At 39.2% G+C, this 20,255-nt stretch overlaps 1 long non-coding RNA gene across 1 annotated transcript; it reads right to left on the minus strand.

The window, feature by feature from the left end:
- Positions 1 to 34: 34 nt before the first annotated feature.
- On the minus strand, positions 35 to 18,776 carry LOC128837664 (uncharacterized). The gene is made up of 3 exons (XR_008445012.1): positions 18,583 to 18,776; positions 1,612 to 1,722; positions 35 to 310 (listed from the first exon to the last, which is right to left on the minus strand). It is a non-coding gene; the product is annotated as an uncharacterized LOC128837664 (long non-coding RNA).
- Between the last annotated feature and the right edge of the window lie 1,479 nt (positions 18,777 to 20,255).

A 20,255-nucleotide genomic window follows, 5' to 3' on the forward strand; every position in this document is an offset into this window, starting at 1 on the left:
ATGTTAAAAAGAATGACACATGGAACTCACTTAAATTCTGCAGCTGTTTTATTATCCAGCTAGTAGTACCCTAAACAGATACCTTGGAACCTCATTCTTATGCTGCAGAGGTGCACATGCCAAGAAAAGTTGGCCAAGATGAAGCAGGTCAATTCTGCACATAACTTCTCCTTAATCATAGGAAACATTCAGCCAGTGAGCAATGATGCTTGTGCAAATGTGAATTACTCCTCCAAGGATTGTAGTAGTGTTTCCAATATTCTTTAGCAAAAGCTCCACATCTGCACTTTTCATATGGTGAGTCTTATGCCTGGAAAAAAAATATAGAAATGAAGAATGAAACCAAAAGAAAAGAGACTAACAATAACTAGACTGGCATAACAGTATTTTTATTATGTGTTTTGGTAGTGCTGAGAGGCAAGGGCCCTATTGTGTTAAGTCTTATACAAACACAACAAAAAGACAATCTCTGTTCATAAAAATCTGGCTAGTTTGAAGCTTTAACTTTAAATGAATAGAAGGATAAAAAAAACAAAAGTCTCTAGTGAGCATGTGCAAACTGCAATTTTTCAAAGGTTTATATCTTGGATCAGTTTGGGAAAATATTTACAGGAATAATAAAAGGCAAAGCTCTGAAACAAAGGCCATCCCCTCTCCAAATTTCAAGTCCCTCTTCCAAAGCATGGGGCGCTAATGCTGTTCAAATAAAAAGTTGTAAGAATTTTTTAACATGGGCAAATGAATCCATTTCCCCCTCACCTCGGTTTTGGAAATGGCTGAACTCTTTTGGCTGAAATTCCCCAAATAAATTCAGCCTGAGGCACGCCCAGCTTCAAAAATTTTAGCCCAAATGGTTAAAGCTAGACAAAGTTATAAGTAACTGATATCAGGGTCCTATAATGGAAACTGTCAGGCAACCTTAATGAGAGGCAGTGCTACCAGCCACCCTTATCATAAAAATAAAATCTTTTTATTTATCATTATTTATATTACAGTAGTGCCTAAAAGCCCCAGCTGAGGTCAAGGTCCCATTGTGCGAGGCACTGTACAAACATGTTGTAAGAGATGGCCCCTGCTTTGAAGAGCATAAACGGTGGGAGAAAAGTAGTATTATCTCCATGTTACAGATGGAACGCTGAGGCACAGACAGATTAAGTGACTTGCCCAAGGTCGCACATGAAATTGGTGATGGGGAAACTGACTCCCAATCTCCAAAATCCCAATCCAATGCCTTAGCCACAAGACCATTCTACCAAGTGCTTTTTAATTATTTTTTTTAAGTCAAGATGAAAAGTGTGTTTCATTGGTGTCCAGCTAACAGATAAAACAATAATAACTTCCTTGCAAATATTGTACACTTTTGTGAAAAATCTAAACATTAGAATGTCTGGGAACAAACATTTTAAGAATCCATTCAATTCTCTACTGCCATCTAATCTTCATTATTCACTATTACCCTACCCAATTTACACTGCCCACCCAAACATAACAAAAAAATATACACAGAGGTCAAAATAATAAATTACTAGGCAAATAAGAAATGTACTTTTTATAATCTCCTCTTATGACCTTTTTATGTATTTGAGCTTCAGGGCATGTTGTAAGATTCACCTGTTTGAAGGTGATGGAGGTCTTTTTAAGGAGATTCTTTCAGATGTCTTCACCATGTAGTAGATCTGATTGTCTCTCTTCTGATGTACGTTTGTATATAGAAAAGCTCTGCTGTAAGCAATATATAAATCAAAATAAGATGAATGTTGCAGGGCTGCATGTATCCCAGTATTTTCACTGTTACTAAAGACTTCCACACCACATGTGGGCTGTGATATTTTGTAAGTTTGTGTGTGTAAGGGCACATTTAAAAAGTAACATTAAAAAATGGTACTGTAAAGTAGCCACCGTTCTTTACACAAAGTCATTCCAGTCACCAAATTCATTATCAAAGAAATGGCTTTTGTCAGCAACAAGAGCAAGGTGGCTTCAAAGTAAAGGCAAGAGAACTGACTCAACAGGCTGCTAAGTGTGATTCTTCTGAATGAGGCTGCCATTTCTGCTCCCTCTCTGTCCTCTGCTTTGGTGCCACTGAATGCTGCCAGGGTATGGCTCCAAGGGGCACACTATGCAGGGAAGGATTGCTGGTGCAGATGGTTACAAGTATGAAAGGAGAACCCAGAATTTGATCACTAGGTGTTTAAATAGATAAATAGGTACTGAAGTTATATTCTTGCGTTTCACAAGTATTCGTTGATAAATACCAGAAGTTGTTTCAATTTTCCTGTGGCTATAAATTCCTGTTACTGCCTGAACCTTATATTTTTAGCAGGGCACATTGCTGATTAAAATCTATGATTTTAATCTCTTTGATTTAAATCAAGCAGAAACCCTTGATTTAAATGATCAATTTTAATTTTGTTTTGCATTTGTACATTTTGGTTATTTTCCTAAAGAAAGGTTGATTCTCACTAGTTGGTAACCATTAAAACATGATGACTTACAATTAAATATAGCCTTTAAACTAAAAATATGGTGCTTTTTCCCACTAACCATGAATATATATTATATACATATACATTTATGTAAGCAGTTATATAGCTTAACTTACATTTATTGAGATGCTTAGTTTTCATATTTTGTTTTATGTTAGAAAATGGTAAATGATGCACTTTTAAGTTACTTGATGAGGACTTTTTTTTTTTTTAACTTATGACTTGGTTACCATGTCCTTTCAGATTTTAGAATTAGTAGTTCTCATCCTCTCATTACTAATTTTTATTCATAGTTGGAAGAGGAAAACAAACTTTCCTGCATTTAACTCCCAATTGGTGTTTTAAGTCTGAATGAATTAGTCATTGAACTGAACTACTCGAATAAACTGAAATGAAGAAAAAATTCTTCTCAGCTGCGGAAGATGCTATTGCTATCAAAAGCTAGTTTAGCACTTCAACAAATGCTGATTCCAGGTGCTTAGCCAGTGACTTCAATGATTTTAATTTTTCTTTAAAACTTGGTAGTAAACATGTACTGCTTAATATTACTTTTTAAAAAATTTAATTTTTGAAGAGTTTATAGTAAATTTAATCCTTAAGATAGGTTGCCATAATTTCAAATTTAATTTTAAATAGGTTGCATACAAAACTGTATTCAATTTAAATAAAAATCTGATTTAAATAAACTGATTTTTTTAATTTTAAATAATTCATTTTTATCTAACCTGATTTTAGCAAGAGATGACTAATCCAAGGAGTTTAGGATGCTGAAAGAGTGCAGTTTTCTGTCTGTACATAATTATATTTGCCAAAGAAAAATAGAAAGTTACTTGAACATTTTGTACTCATGTGGTAGAAATAACTGGATTTATAGTATTGGAAGCATTTAGAAACATTAGCTTCCTAACACAAGACTTAATCCTGCTGCAAGGATTCCTGCAAGGTGCTGAATGCCCCCTGCGAGTTCCTAAATGGTCTCGATTCCTAATGAGCTCTCACAGGATCAGGCCTCTAGACAGCAGTGCTTGCACATCCCATGCAAAACCAAGTATTCAGCAAGAAAAGTAGTATATGCCCAGACGCAGGAAAATCTTCAGAGCTATTTTCTAGTAGTTGTCATTTCAAACCATTTTGCTGGCTTTAGAATCTGCTGATTATTTGGATGGACTCAAATAGTAAAGGTAGGGTGACCAGATAGAAAGTGTGAGAAATTGGGACGAGGATGGGGGGTAATAGGCGCCAATATAAGAAAAAGCCCCAAATATCAGGACGGTCCCTATAAAATCGGGACATCTGGTCACCCTAAGTAAAGGTTGTACCTGCAAGTGAATCTGAATCCCAGCTTCCCCGAAGTTTAGTAGTATTTCGATTTGATGATTGACACAGCACATTATAGAAGGCTGCTCACAGTCAGTCTGGATGTGGATCCAGATCCAAACTTCCCCCACACTTGAGGTTTTCTGATCTGAGCTCATTTCTAACTGAGTGTTTAAAGTTCAGTAAGTGTAGACAATGCATGTGACAGTAGAGGGCAGCAAGAGACAAAGATGTCAATTTTATAAATAAGGTCAAATTCCATTTTCTGAGTTTTGCTAGTAGAAACATTAGAATGCAGTAGTTAAAAAAAACTTGTCCATAAATTCCTGTGCATGCTTACAGTACATTCAGTGCTCTGTATCTGTCAGGCTGAACTATATAAACTGTGGGCCTGAGGCCAATTTCTTCCCTGGTGCAACTGTTTAAATCAGTGGAGAGAGTTTTTGGCTCATTGTGTCTATTATCTCAGCAAAAAGAAGTTGCACTGGAAAAGAAACCATGTTGAACTCAAAGAATATAGACTTAGCTCTGTTGCAAAGACACCGCATGGCATTTTTTAATGTTCTCATGATGAAAAGCTTGTAGAAATCCTAAATTAGCTATGGATAACATTCACCTTACAGTAAAATGTATCATTTTATTTTACCTACAAACAAATGCTTTCTTATATAATCACAAGAGTTGCTGAATTGCATCACCTTTCTACACTACTTTGCAAATGTCTGAAAATGTATGTTTGTTTGTTTGTGAAAATCCAATCCAGGCACTGCAAAGCTGAGATGAAGGCCTGCCACTGTTCCAAGGTTTTAAATAACAAATTCTCCTGTTAAGAAAGGTTGTACAGTTTGTCACAGGGTTCATAAAAAATGACATCTTTTATTTATCTAGCTACAGATCACACATAGCACCAGAAGCAGCAATGCAATTTCCCCCACTTTGTACTGTCTATATGTGCCTTAATCCTGACTTGGAAGCATCATCTCTAAGCACAGGCACCAGCTCTGTGGGTGCTCCCCGGAAAAGAATTAGTAGCTGCTGAGCATCCACTGGCAGCCTGCTCTTCCCTCCTCCACAGCATCTCCTGCCCACTGGTGGCCCTGCTAATCAACAAATCCCCTTCCCTCCCAGCTCCTACCGCTGCCGCAATCAGCTGTTCCATGGTGTGCAGGAGGCGCTGGCGGGGGAGAATCGGGGATGGGGCGCGCTTGGGGGAGAACTGGATGGGAAGAGGTGGGGTGGAGGTGGGGCCGGAAGGGGTGAGGGCTTGGGGAAAGAAGGGGTGGGGTGGGGGTGAGGCGTGGGGTTGAGCCCTCCTGGGGCCCAGAGGAAGCCAGCACCTGTGTCTCAAAGGTTTGAAGGGTGAATCTCCATTCCCCCATTCAGTCATTGTCCTCTTGGCTGACATACTGCTAATAAAATCAGCAGTTTTCATTTAGGATGACAATTTTTCTGATGAGGATACCTGTCCACTAATAAATGGACTAAAACCACCAGTTTGTTTCTGCTCCACTCCGTAGCAGAGACCTTGTCTTTATTTCCATCTTTAAAGTGTCTAACATGCTGGTGATGATATATAGATAATAGCACCTCCCCTTAGAGGCACATAAGCCATTTATACTAGAAAGCACCTACGATAAATGGGGTGCTTTTGTTTGTTTGATTTTTGTTTTGTTTGTTTTTTTAAGCAGAGAGCAGCAATTTGTGCTTTCTCATTTACTTGAGAAAGGTACTAGTAAATGAAGTAGATGACTTCAACTCTTCCCATGATTAAGCTTCTTTTGCTCAAATAAATTCTTGCACTGAGCAAATATTTATTTACTTGCAAAACACAAGATAAGCTGCATATTATAGGCATTGGAGTTGATTGTCATCTCACTTACACCAGTGTAACTCCATGAATTAACTCCTGGTTTACATTAATATGATGGAGAGGAGAATTGGACCCTATCCTTTCTAAAGGCCTATCTTCTTTCATTTTAAGGGAACAGATGATTAAAGGAATATGTTATATAGATCATAATAGAAGAAATAGAATATACAAAATCAAATTTGGAATGGTGTCTTACATTCTTTAAAATAATATTTTGAAAATAAAGCTTTTGATTTGTTTTTTGTATTTCCCAGCAGTGCTGGAAACTCCAACATAATAAGGCTGTACTAGTGCTTAAGCCTCTGAGTTCAATATTCTATAAGCAGAATGTGAAACTGGCCATTCTAGTTTTATTAATCAGATTTAAATGATGTCTACACTTGCATTTAGGGATGTGATTGCTAGCTCACAAAGACATGTACTGGCTGTCAATGAGTTAGCATGCTAAAAATAATAATGTAGATGTGGTAGCACAGGAAGCGGTGAGCATCAGCACAGGCTGGCTGCCCCCGATACAACCCCTCTTGTGGGTATGAACTTGGGGCAGCTGCACAAACTACCGTGGCTCTACTACTATTTTTAGTGCTTTAGTTCAATGAGAGCTAGTGTGAGTATGTCTATGCAAGCCTGGATTCCCCACCCCAGCTCTAAAGCGCTAAGTGTAAATGGCGCCTGAGTGAAATTCAAGAAGTAAACAAACATCCCAAATCCTTAAAATCGATACAATTTAAAAATGTCTTTCATTTTATGTAATCTAAGATGGCTTTTAGTATGAATTTTTTTTAATGTATACCTTTTATCTCTACAGTTGCTGTCTCTTTCTAAGACATGTCATTGGCACTTTATTGAGAAGGAGTTGGAAAATGTGGACTAGAAATAAGTGGATAATAAATATTATTTATGTTCCTATTAAGTGTGGTAATACCATTGAGTTGCTTTGAAAAACAGCATACCAAATCATATTGTCTGCCTTCATGGTGAACAAATGCTTATTGTCTGATCCATATCTATTTTATTTTAATGTGACAGATACCAGATGTTCAATATTGAGCCTTCTGAGATGGTCTTTGGTTTTGAAACTGCAGCAATCAGATAAGACACATTAATCTCACATTCCTTTAAACTTGAAAATTGAGTAAATGTGCAAGTACAAGACTTGAGCTTTATTAAAGACATATGTCATCTTTGAACGAACAAGTGACAAGCTAGAGATTCAACATGACAGAGCACACTTCAGTGATATACAGTGACTATTTTTTTGTACCATTACACATGCAAAAGCCCATACACATGCTTACATTGATTCTAGACTATGGGGACAAATGCTGTACTTCATACTAGATTCTGATATCCTCACTCATGCTACATAGTACCTTACTCCATGAATGATGCCACTGAAATCAATATATGTCCGTTAAGACATGTTGATTAGTACCTTGGTCCACTCATGAAGTATTCTTGTAATAGTACTATACAACAAAATGACTAAAGGTCTCTGTATCTGCCCTTTAGTTTTTATTCCATTCTTACTCGGGGGAAATGCCTATTGAAGTGATGGAAGTTGGCTTAAATAAAGGGGTTTTCCAAGGCCCATGGGAGTCTTTCCATTGACTTCAGTGGGCCTGAAGAATGGAGTAAACACTAAATGGGATTTCAGAATCTGGTCTCTAGACTTTATACATAAGAATCCATCACTAAATCCTAATTCATTTCTTATACAACCACATGCAATGCTATTAATCTTTGATCTGTTTCCGTATCTCGCTGTTTGTTAAAGATAGTGCTTGGTTGAAATTTACTTTATTAAGCTTCGCCACCAGTGTCTTCAGAGCTCCAAAGATGATATGCTGAGGTCATTACATTTTCTGAAGAAATACCAGTTTCAGAGACTCTACTGCATCCAAGAACTATTAATAATCACAAAGGACCGCTCACAGTGCTATTTACAATATTGATGTCAACAAAAAGTAGAACACTTGTCCCTGTCCCAAAGAGCTTGCAAGCAAAGGCAGTTTTGTCACTGATCTTATTAGGAGCAGGATTAGGCCTAAAGTCTGACCATGTCGATGCGCTGCAGACACATGGTGACAATCCAATCTTTGGAGCATCAGTGGAGATAGTTTTAGCTTTAGGATATTGTGTATACTTTTAAATGTATCTATAATTGGTAGATTATCATGTAATGGCTTTGCAGAACAAGTGCGTGTCACACTCTGAAGTGTAGGGGATGCAATCTAGTGACTGGAGCAGGAGACTAGCCTAATGGTTAGAGCAGAATCAGAGGGCAGAACCAGAAGTGTGGTCAGAGCTAGGAGTTAGGAATCAAGAGGTAGATTGGGGATGGGGTTGGGGCTAGAGCAGAGCAGGCAAGGGGTGGAGCAGAGCAAGGAGTGGACTGGAAGGCGATCTGGTGCAGCTATGAGCTTAGAATGCATTGAGCAGCCACTATACTGCTCTTGCTACCAGTCTTAAATGGTGGTCTGTTGTCTCTTCTGACCAATCAGGGAGCACAGTTACTTAGTGAAGGTTTATTGGGCCCAGCTGACCTCACTGGGTTTGTAGGCACTGAGCCTGGAGGCAGTGGAGACCCTGACAAGTTTTAAGAAAGAAGTTGAATGCTGAGAGGATTGTTGCTTGGTGAATGCAGGTAGGCGTTCCAAGTGTAAGTGGCTGTATTTCACCTTTTTACTCAAAAACATACTCTTCATAAAACTAACTTTTTTAAAATAAAGAGATAGGTATTGGATACTAAGCATTGCTTAGATGCTGTGATGAAAGGCTATAGAAAAACTTAGATGGGTAGATGAGACACTTGAGATATGGGATGAAAATAAATGAAGGGTGAAGTGAAAAAATAAATATTTAGAGTTACTGTACACTTTCAAGAGGTATTTGACATTTACACGGTACTGTATGTATTTATCAAGAAATAACAAATAGGGAGTCTCTCTAATATAATGGAGACTGTCCTTGACTTGTTCAGGAATATATTTAGAATACCAGCAGTGATGTAAGTTACAATCAATCTTACAAAGCTGTTGCTAGAATTTTTATGCAGTAGTCTGCAAACAAAGGAAATATGCACTGATTTTTTTTTTAAGTTAAAAACCAAGAACAAATAAGAGCTTGAACTCAGATGGATGTTAGATAAAATGCCATCCTCCACTCCCCCGCCTCAAATATGTAATGTGTCAGGTATATCAACTGATCACACACACACAAATTTACTATTTTTGCATGATCTTTTCCATTATTTGAGTAAGCCCCACATCACCTTGCCTATTGTATTAATGGAAATTTAAATGTTCAAGTTTGCGGGGTACAAAATTAACACTGGAAAGTTAAATGCTACTTTTCCATTAGGCTGCTAACAAATGAAGGGGAAAACAAACTAAAACTGTGATTTCATCTTTTTAGATGCTTATGGGTGAATATTTCTCATAAATGTGATATATAGGCAGAGTTTCTTATACCTCTGAATAAGATACAAGAAGAAATTTAAGAATGGAACTTAGTGACTCAGAATTTCATGCACATTTCTGAAGGCAGTGTTTGGTACTAGGAAAATGCTCCTTAGATTTTAAGCCACTCTAATATTTTCCAAAAATGGATGTAAAATACACCTAGATATTTCTTGCCATAATTTTCCTTTTGCTGAATTATCCCCTTAATAACGTTTTACCAAGTGATTTCCATGCTTGTCTCTTCACTGAAGTATCTCTGCATGGTGAAAGACCCTCCACGCTCATTAGTGAGATGGAAGAACTGAAGTCTTTCCCTGCCTTGAGGCATAACAATATAATATCACTCCATGCTACTAACTGCTTACAGAATGTTCCCTGCTCTCCCTGTTCAGGGCATAGATTACTTGCTGAAATTTGTCTTCTCACCTGAGGCAGGAATCTGCTGCTTGGTAAATCACCAGAACATGTCACCCACACATCAAAATAGACTTATTCGCCTCAGCTACAAAAATGCTTTTCTCCACCTGGAATTTAACAGTGATTGATTTCCTACCTAAAGCAATTAACTCCAAAGTGAATCAGAAATTTGACTGGCCTCCCTTTCAGTTAGGAAACATGTGGAATAGGCATTTTAATAACTAGCCCTTTGTGTCATGAACTAGCCTTCTGAACGAATTCAGGTTCTCTCCCTTATTGTGCACATCCTTACCAAGTGGCAATATATTAAGCTAAAATCTGCATTAAATCTATGTGAAAGGTCAGAATTAATACACACCAAAGCAAAAAAATTCAGACTTAGGTCAGAGCAGCAGCCTTAACTGCTGCTCCCATTCTGCTTATTGTAGTTCATGGAATGTGAAAAAACCCTCACTTTTCTGGGACCCCTGGATATGGTGAGGGCACAGGGCTGTTGTGCAGGAGACCCGGGTTCTAGCTTTAATTCTGCCACTTGCTCACTATGTTGGTTAGAGCAAGTCACTTAGGCCAAAAAAATAATTGTCTAATTTTGAATGCCTCCAGTTTTGGGTCCCTAACTCAAGACACTCGGGGCCTGATTGTCAGAGAAGTTGACCAATGAAGCTCTAGATGCTCAGCACCTCTGAAAATTGAGTCCTGGTAAAGTTACTAACCCCTTTCCCAAACAAGAGGGAAAAGCGGGGAGGAAAATGTGCACTAAGCCATACAAAGGGCTTTTGGCAAAGCCACATGCTGTCTCACAGTGAGTTAAACTGATTTATGTCATGTAATTGGTTTTGTGATTTTTTTTTTCTGCTGCAATCTGTTAATGTCAGATTGAAACCCATTCTCCCTGAAAACTGTTCTCCTAAAAAAATTAATTAGTCCTTCTGAATTTAATATCTTAAATGGTGCCTAACTACTGCAATGTTGAGTACATTAGAAATGTCTGTTAGAGCTAGTCAAGAGAGTCTCTGAATCTCATTTAAAATAGTTTTAGAGATGGGGACAGGAGTTCTGCTGCTTTATCATTATAAACATATCTTAATGGATTACAATATCTGAAGCGGGAAACATTTTGCATCTGGATTGACAATTTTTATAAAAAGTTTCATTCCAATTTCATGTAAAACTGTTAAGATAGAAAACTCCTCAAACAATAATTTACAATAGAAATTATGTATTTATCTATGGGAGCTATGTGCCACAATGTGCAAGTTGCCCGCCTTATTGACAAGAAGAGTTCACGATCTAAGGATGAAATACAGATCAGGGTTAGGATGGAGATGGATGATAGGTGAGCTCAGCAGATGAGGGAAAAGATCAAGGTGATGCTTGGGAAAGCTCTCCAGAACTCAGCATCACAGATTCAGCACTATAGTATGGTATTCATCAAGTTTTGCCCTCAGTTACTACTCTTTAGGTTGCATAAGGGATAAATGAGGATGGTTTTCGGCCTGATGTCCATTCCCAGGTAAATTGCTCCACATGCTGGGCCAAAATCAGATCTCATTTACATGTCTGCAACTCCATTAGAGTGAATAAACTGTGTAGCTCTTGGCCCATGATTTTTCTGTAAATTCTATACCATATCAACGATAGCAGTATTCTCTTCCTATACTGTACATCACGTACTGTGATCTTTTCCCCTGTGTCATGCATTGCAGTCGCCTCTGCTTTGTATTGGCAGATTTGAATTTATAAATAACCTTGGAGCTGAGTGCTGATGACTACAAACACTGCTATGTGTGAATTGCAAGCAATACATTGTTTGCAATTCAGTGCTGAGGCAGCCATTCATTTTGGAAAAAACAACAAGGAGTCTGGTGGCACCTTAAAGACTAACAGATTTATTTGGGCATAAGCTTTCGTGAGTAAAAACCTCACTTCTTTGGATGCATCCGAAGAAGTGAGGTTTTTACTCACGAAAGCTTATGCCCAAATAAATCTGTTAGTCTTTAAGGTGCCACCAGACTCCTTGTTGTTTTTGTAGATACAGACTAACACGGCTACCCCCTGATACTTGACATTCATTTTGGAGATTCTCTGTACCGTACATACCTAAACCACTATAGCATACCCTAAAGACTGATTATATAAAATAACTCCACTGATGCAGTGTGGGACTGCAAAGTGTAGGACTCTACTGCTGCCCAGCCAAGATTCTAAGAAAGTCCCTTATTAAACTAAAAGATAGATTAGAAAATATTAGAACTGATTGGGGCATTAGTTTTTTCCTGTACTTTTATTTTTCACAGGAAATTGTGGAATAAATTAAAATGTTTCTTTCAGGGCAGTTTTGAAAACTGAAAACTTTCAGGTTTTGGATTTTCAAGTGTTCATCCTATGTTTCTCTTCCTTTTTAAAATTTATTTTTTCTTCTTTTTTTTTTTATCTTTTCCCTCCTTTGTTCTATTGGAAAAAATAAAAGGATGGGGAAAGTTTAAAAAGAGAGAGAGAAATTAGGGGAAAACATTGTTTCAGACATTTTTCACTTTTTTCCACTGTAGAAGTGTGAAAAGAGTTAAAATATAGAAGTGAGAAAATGTGTCACCTTCTCTGTTTTAAATGATTTTGTATATTTTAAAATCTGATATAAACTAGTGCTTTCCTCTCTCAGTTTTTTTTACTTTTTGCACATTCTTGCAATGGAGACCATTTTTTTTTCTTTTTTAAAATTTGGTGCCCTCCCCCTCTCCCCCTCCCCTCCCCCCTCTCTGATTTTTACCTTTCCCATAGCCATTTTCTTACTGGAAAAAGGGAAAATAAGTAAAAAAGAGAGGGTGAGGGAAGGAAAAAGCCCACGAAAAATTCCAAACCCTGGAAATCAAAACCAAACAAAAAAATAAAATCAAAATGATTTTCTTTTCATTTAGAAATGTTATTTGTTTATTTTTTTAAATTAGAAACAACATTTTCAATCAAAAACTTCATATTTTGGGAACATTATTTCATTGAAAATTTTTTACCATCTCTCGAAAATATAGCTCAGATGCATGTTAGGCTCTGAAGGGGTGAAAGCCATAGCAGAATTTAGCACGGAACCACCAACATCAGAAAATCCAACATGGGCAGTAGGGTGGGGCTAGAATGGCAAAGGAATAAACTGGGTCAGCCCAATACCAATATCATTGTAGCCTCCCCTCTGGTCTTCAAGTGTAGTTTCAACTGAGTTTCCATGTGATCATCCCATGGGAGATGCAGGTGTGTAACACCAATAAACAAGCAATCTTTTACTAACCAAAATCAGTTTGCTAGAAGAAAATTTGACAACTGAAATATGAACTTCTGAATTATTTTATGATGACACTCAAGTTCATTAGCGTCACCATCCTATGCAGCTTGCATTTAAAAATTACAAATTCTAGAAGGGGTATTTTCTAACCAGTGTGAGTGTACTGTTTTGGTTCCTCTTGGTTTATAAATTCATAATTTTGATAGGTTGCATTTTGCTTTAATTGAAAATGTTTGATTCTTTGCATGGTATTCTAAAATAGGTAATAAATTGAGCAGAACACTCTTAAAATAGTAATATAAAGAAATAATACAGAAAGGAGGAAAATATGTATTTCTGGGGAGGTGAAAATGTAATAAATAAAATGAAAGACGACAACTATGCATATGATCTGGATAGGCTGCATGGTGTGTAAATCACACGCCCGCACTGTGCCCTGTGGCTTGCTTCACAGACCATATGTAATATATGAGGCAACATGATGTACAGAATAAGGAGTACATTTATATGCCTTTTTCAAATGGCAAAACCTCACCACCTTCCTCTTCAACAGACTAAAAATAGTCAGAGAAACCCGTACTGCTAAGAGTCGCTCTCATAATATACCATGTTGTTTGCGTGAAGCTATTCTCTCCAATTATAAGCTTGATTTAGGGACTCTCTTCTTGTTCTATATGTGTACAGCACCTAGCACAATGGGGTCCTGGTCTGTGGCTGGGTCCCCTAGACACTACTGCAATACAAATAATATATCATTCACTTAATATCAAAAACAATATAAGACCAAAGGGAAGAAGGTCGGGGGGAGGGGAAGACGAGGGCGGGGGGCTAAATCCCCAGCTGCCCAAGGGGACGGAAAGAGGAAACTAGACCACATAGTGATGATGATTTCCATTGACATCAATGGTTGGGGTAGGCCCTTTGCCAGTTGCTCAGATACACTGGTGATGTTCATAGTATAGATGCTTATGTACATAGAAAAAGTATATATATTAAATAAAAAGCTTATATAGTCTGCAAAATGGCCTATGTTTGGTCTCGTAATTGGATATTCCTCCTTTTCGATTTCAAGTTTTGACACTTAGGCCTTGATCCTGCTAACTCTTAAATTTATGCCCATGTGTCATCCAATTGAATCCATGTACTTGCTAACTTTACTCCTATGAGCCAATGGATGAATATCTTTGTAAAGGTTTTGAAGAAAATCCTTTTTTTTGCTCTATGAGAATCTGCAAAAAAAAAAAAAAAAAAAAAAAAAAAAGAAAGAAATACACTTTCCCGTTTCCATTGAATATAGCTGACAGTGAGATAATTTTTTGGTGTCTTCCCAACTGTTTACTTATACTGTAATTAAAACTATATTGCTCTGGTTTTGGTTGTCAGGTTTCAGCCATTACAAGTTATACAGATATACTACTGTCTTATTAAATCTGCCTTTCAGAAAACCAACTCCAGCCAAACAGAAGCAGCAGCGAAGGTATGAACTTGATCCATTACCTGAGTGTAAGGTGGAACTTGCAAATCCTTATTTGGACTGTTTCTATACTAATGTTATTAAGCAGCAGCAATTTCTCTTTGTTTAGAAAAGAACTCATGTGGGCTCCCCAGTTTAAATATAGCTTGTATCTTGTTAGATTCTATAACAGATCAGGACTGCAGATCAAGGAGGAGAATTTTGCTGCATATGTTGTTATTCATAGTAGTCTCAAGGGGTGCTTGGTTGAGCCTTGATGTTCAGACTTCTTGACTGGGATCTTTGGTGCCATAAACTTCACAAAGTCAGTAAGAGTGTATTGGAGTTGATTAGCACTGTAAGTGCTCACATAAATGAATGCCGTTGGGCATCATTTTTCTGGCTCATTATAAACACACTATTTTTACAATTTCTTTTTAAATGAAAAATGAAACAAATCACCTTACAAACGTATCACATTTATAGTAAATAAATATATTTGTATTTCAGAAAGAAGAACTCGAAAAGTTGATTAAAATTATCTTAATGTGTCTCCTCTTCACCCCATCCTCTCTCCACAAAAATACAAGTATAAGAGACAGTTATTTATGATAACAAACATACTGGATGTGCATATGGTTGATATTTATACACTGCATAATTTTAGAGTAGTTGGCCCATACTTTCTGTCCCTTGCCCTCACCCACACAAAACATTTTTTTGCTCCTGAAAATTAATCACATCTTAGGTCTTGATATATTCTGGTACACAAATATATTAGGACTGTGTGTCAGTGCCTGTTCATCAAGCATATGACGTATAGCCTGAAGCACTCTAGGTTAATGGTGTGTGACGCTAAAACACTGCTCTTACAGATTCATCCTGGTAACCTTGACCAGAGGGCAACGTTAGTGTTTTGATGAGTGACTGGAAATAAGTGTGTGTTTCTGAGAATGCTGAAGTCGTACGTCATCTGCATGCTAGGCTATTGCTATGATTTGCATTCTGGAAGAGCAGTAGACAAAACTAGGTCAATAACTTACAAATGGATTTTGATTTTAAGTCAAAAAAGGGACCAATGAAGATGAAATCTAGGACACTTCAGCTGTCGGCTACGTTCACTTGGCCACTGTCAATCATTTATGTTTAGATGTCTTTTTCCTTCAAGAGATGACGAATCTGAAGTCAGGGAATGTTTAGAGGGTTATTTCAAAATATTTGTTCTTTGTACATTGGTGTCTTGTTGTTTTGGATTCTGTTTTTAGTACTAAGTGTTCCAAGACTCCAATACAGAGGCAATTTGATTGCTGCTTAATGCACAAGTATAAGTACATTTCAATGTAGTATACAACAGATTTCACTATAGATTCAGTACAGCTGAATTAAAATTGCATGACACTGGCTCCTGGATACTCAGTAGTTTGGAACGTTACCCAATCATCCATTAAAATTCCAGCAAAACAGTGGAATCTTATTTCTAAGGCTGTGGCTATAACACATTACTGAGTATTTTTCTCAAAGGAAAGCCTTTCTTTGCAATTAGAATAAGCTTTTATCCTGAGAAGATCTGAAGATTTTAGCACAGGAGATATAAAACAGATGATGTTATATTCTACTCTTGTATTACATTACCATTTAGTCATACCCTAACCAATACCTTAAATAGAGGCAACACAGTGAGCTAAAACTGGATCAAAGAGAGGTCAAATGGAAGCTAATATCACATTGAAATTCAAGATGGAGCAGACCAGTAGTTGTTCTGCATAACCAATGCTAGGTGTTGATCGGATCCAGAACCCATTTACCTGAACTGCCCAGATTTTGAGTAGTTTGGGTAAATGGTTACAGCTTTGTCCCATATCTGTTCCAATAGGTTGGGATTTTAGTTTGCAAAGCAAAAAGCAGGGGATTCTGGTCCCATTTCTCTGAATCAAAAAGTCTGAGATTGGAGAAGCTTGGATAAATGATCCAGAAATTTCTCCATTGCCACTTTTATATTTGAAAGCAATCTTTTAGGGGTAAGTATTTTTTTCTTTTATTCAGCAAACACTATTAAAATTGTGTGTATGTTGTAATGAACTGGCTGGAGTGAGTGTGCATCACCGCTCTCTACTGAATGGAATCAAAACTGCTCAACAGTGTTTCACAGGCCCTATACTGCTAATAGCTAATGGAGATCCTCAAGTGCTGGGGGGCCATGTTTATGAATCTGGCGGGTTTGGTGGCTATGGTCACTGCTGCCATGAAGTTCTGAGAGGCCATTGTGTTCAGAATGATGACTGATTTACACACATTGACTATGGGTCAACCATGGGTAACTTTGCTTGAGTAGACAAGGTTTGAATGGAGAGGCCTGTTTTTGTCCCTTAAAGCTTTTCCCCTTGACTTAGGACATTGTGCCATACATAAGTAGAGCCCTTACTGGCATGGCAAACTTCTTGTGGCACTAATGAAGAGGGGGAAGAAGAAGAGATGAGGCTTTAAATGTCCCCTCCCCCACAGTCAGTGGCTGGCGAGGGGGACCTTGAACAGATGGCGATGTAGCACAGTACCTGGAAAATGGTGGTTGGTGAGGGACACTGTAGCGAGGCGGTGGGATACCCCACAGCCCCGCTGAGGGACGAGCCTCCCCTAGCACCAACGTGGGTGGAGCCAGTGGATCCTGCGCCTGCCCTCAGAGGTCACGGCACGGGACCAGAAGTAGAAAAGCCCAACTGCAGAGCTCACTTGAAAGCCAGCCGCCGGAGAGCCCAAATGCCTCTAGCCTAGACCACGACTGGGAAAACCCCACAGCCCAAGGTGGCCGACAGGACTGGCTGGGCCTGCCCTGTGCCCGCTACCCGGAGGAGCAGCCAAGCCTACCCCTCGCCAGCTACCCCGAAGAGCAGCCAAGCCTACCCCTCGCCAACTACCCTGAGGAGCAGCTGAGTCTACCCCTCACTAGCTACCCGGAGGAACCGATGGTGTTGGAAACCTCCGAGGACACTGCCCTAATCCATGTATCTTACGACGGGGAGTCCGGAAGTAGCCCGGGGGCAGCCGACCCTGGTCCGGCCGCAGCACTGCCAGAGCCAATGTCAGTGTGTTGCGGTCAGGATCCCCACTGACATAGCAGTGAGTCTTCTGCTGCTGCTAGGGCCCCGGGCTGGGACGCAGTGGAGTGGGTGGGCCTGCGTCTCCCCTGCCACCCCACTCACGGGTGGCAGTCTCCCCCTCGCACCAAACGCTCAGAACCTGAGCTCCTGACTGTTTATTTGCTGCCCTGCCCTGACCCAGGGCCTGGGTTTCTATTGAACTATTGGCTCAGCCCCTGCCTAAGGGCCTGAGCCCCTGACTGTTTGTTTGCTGCCCCGCCCTGACCCAGGGCCTGGGCCCATAGCGAACTATTGTGAGGCGGTGGGGTACCCCACAGCCCTGCTGAGGGACGAGCCTCAGACGAGCCCTTCTACAGACACAAACACGCAGCATGGCTAGAACGTGCTGCCCCCACCACAGGTCTGCTGTCTTCTCATCGGTTGGGGATGTGGGACCAGGTTAGCCAATAGGTTCTTGCATGCGACTCCTCAAAACCCTGCATATTTAAACTATCCTGGGCTTTTCAAAAGCCTCGTGCTCCTTCTAGCTCCCCTGCCCTCCTTCCTCTTAGGTGTAGCACAGGAGCTGTATTTTTAGGATATTGCAGCTCCGACTGATTGCCTGTTGTGGGATCAGGAAGGAATTTTTCCAGTTGGACCAAACTGGTAGAGGTCTAGTGAGGTTTTTTCTGCATTCCTCATGTGACGGGTTGGATCACAGAAACCCCCTTGAGAACTGCCAACTGATGTGTCAAGACTACTTCCTGCCCTGGCAGCTTAGGACTCCAGCACCCTGTCTTATTGAGCCAGACACGCCAGTCTACTCCAACACAGACCCAGGGTCTGAACCACATGCCCCCAAAGCTTCAGACTTAACTGAAAGCAACTTACAGAAGTGTTCCTGTCTTTAACACTCAGATGCCCAACTCCCAATGGGGTACAAACCCCAAATAAATCCATTTTACCCTGTATAAAGCTTATACAGGGGAAACACATAAATTGTTCACCCTCTATAACACTGATAGAGATATGCACAGCTATTTGCTTCTCCCACCAATATTAATGCATACTCTGGGTTAATTAATAAGTAAAAGTGATTTTATTAAATACAGAAAGTAGGATTTAAGTGGTTCCAAGTAGTAACACAGAACAAAGTGAATTACCATGTAAAATAAAATAGAACACGCAAGTCTATGTCTAAGAAACTGAATAAAAATAAAACCTCACCAGTTCCAGTAAGCTTCCTTTTATAGACTAGCCTCCTGCTAGTCTGGGTCCAGGAATCACTCACACCCCCTGTAGTTACTGTCCTTTGTTCCAGTTTCTTTCAGGTATCCTTGGGGGGTGGAGAGGCTCTCTTTAGCCAGCTGAAGACAAAATGGAGGGGTCTCCTGGGGGTTTAAATAGACTTTCTCTTGTGGGTGGAGACCCCCTCCTCTCCCCTATGCAGAGTCCAGCTCCAAGATGGAGTTTTGGAGTCACATGGGTGAGCTACATATCCATGCATGACTCAGTTTTTACCAGCCAAGCCACATTCCTGTGAAAACTCAGATGTGGATTGGCATCTCAAGTTCATTGTTGGCTTAAGTGGTTTTTGACTGGGCACTTAATTTGCACTTTTCTCAAGAAGCTGACCAAATGCTCTACTAAGCTAGTTAAAATCAAGCAAGTATACAGCCAATATTCCTAACTTCAAGTACAAAAATGATACATGCATACAAATTGGATTAATAGATTCAGTAGATCATAACCTTTACAGAGATATGTTACATGGCATATGTAGCATAAAACCTATTCTAATTAAGTCATATATACAATCATAAGCATATTCCATAAAGCTTTATGGGGGCACCGTCACACCTCACAGTATCACTGAGGCACAATTGGGTTGCATGCAATAGGACTCGAAAGTTGAATATTCAGAAAGATAAGAATGTTTAGCTTGTTGCAACTTGTATCCAGTGTGGATAAAAGCTAAAAAGGCCACTCCCAGAGGAAAATGAGACCTGGAATTTAACTTTTAGAACACGTGCCTATAAGAGAATGGGAGGAATAGGCAGGGGAAAAAAGGAAGGAGGCGTTGCCTTATATATTAAAAATGTAGACACTTGGACTGAGGTTGAGATGGAAATAGGAGACAGACTTGTTGGAAGTCTCTGGGTAAGGATCAAAGGGGTAAAAAACAAGGGTGATGTCATGATAGGGGTCTACTACAGACCACCTAACCAGAAAGAAGAGGTGGATGAGGCTTTTTTTAAACAACTAACAAAATCATCCAAAGCACAGGACTTGGTGGTGATGAGGGACTTCAACTAGTCTGACATCTGTTGGGAAAATAACACAGGAAAGCACAGATTATCCAACAAGTTCTTGGAATGTATTGGAGACAATTTTTTATTTCAGAAGGTGGAGCTACTAGGGTAGAGGCTGTTCTAGATTTGATTTTTGACAAATAGGGAGGAACTGGTTGGGAATTTGAAAGTGGAAAGCAGCTTGGGTGAAAGTGATCATGAAATGATAGAGTTCATGATTCTAAGGAATGGTAGGAGGGAGAACAGCAAAATAAAGACAATGGATTTCAAGAAGGCAGACTTTAGCAAACTCAGGGAGTTGGTAGGTAAGTTCCCCTGGGAAACAAGTCTAAGGGGAAAAACAATAGACAGTTGGCAGTTTTTCAAAGAGACATTATTAAGGGCACAAGAGTAAACTATCCCACTGCATAGGAAAGATGGGAAGTATGGCAAGAGACAACCCTGGCTTAACCAGGAGATCTTCAATGATCTAAAAATAAAAAAAAAAATCCTACAAAAAGTGGAAACTAGGTCAAATTACAAAGGATGAATATAAACAAATAACACAAGTTTGTAGATACAAAATTAGAAATGCCAAGGCACAAAATG

Source organism: Malaclemys terrapin, chromosome 5 (genome assembly GCF_027887155.1).
Source record: "Malaclemys terrapin pileata isolate rMalTer1 chromosome 5, rMalTer1.hap1, whole genome shotgun sequence".
NCBI lineage: Eukaryota > Metazoa > Chordata > Testudines > Emydidae > Malaclemys > Malaclemys terrapin.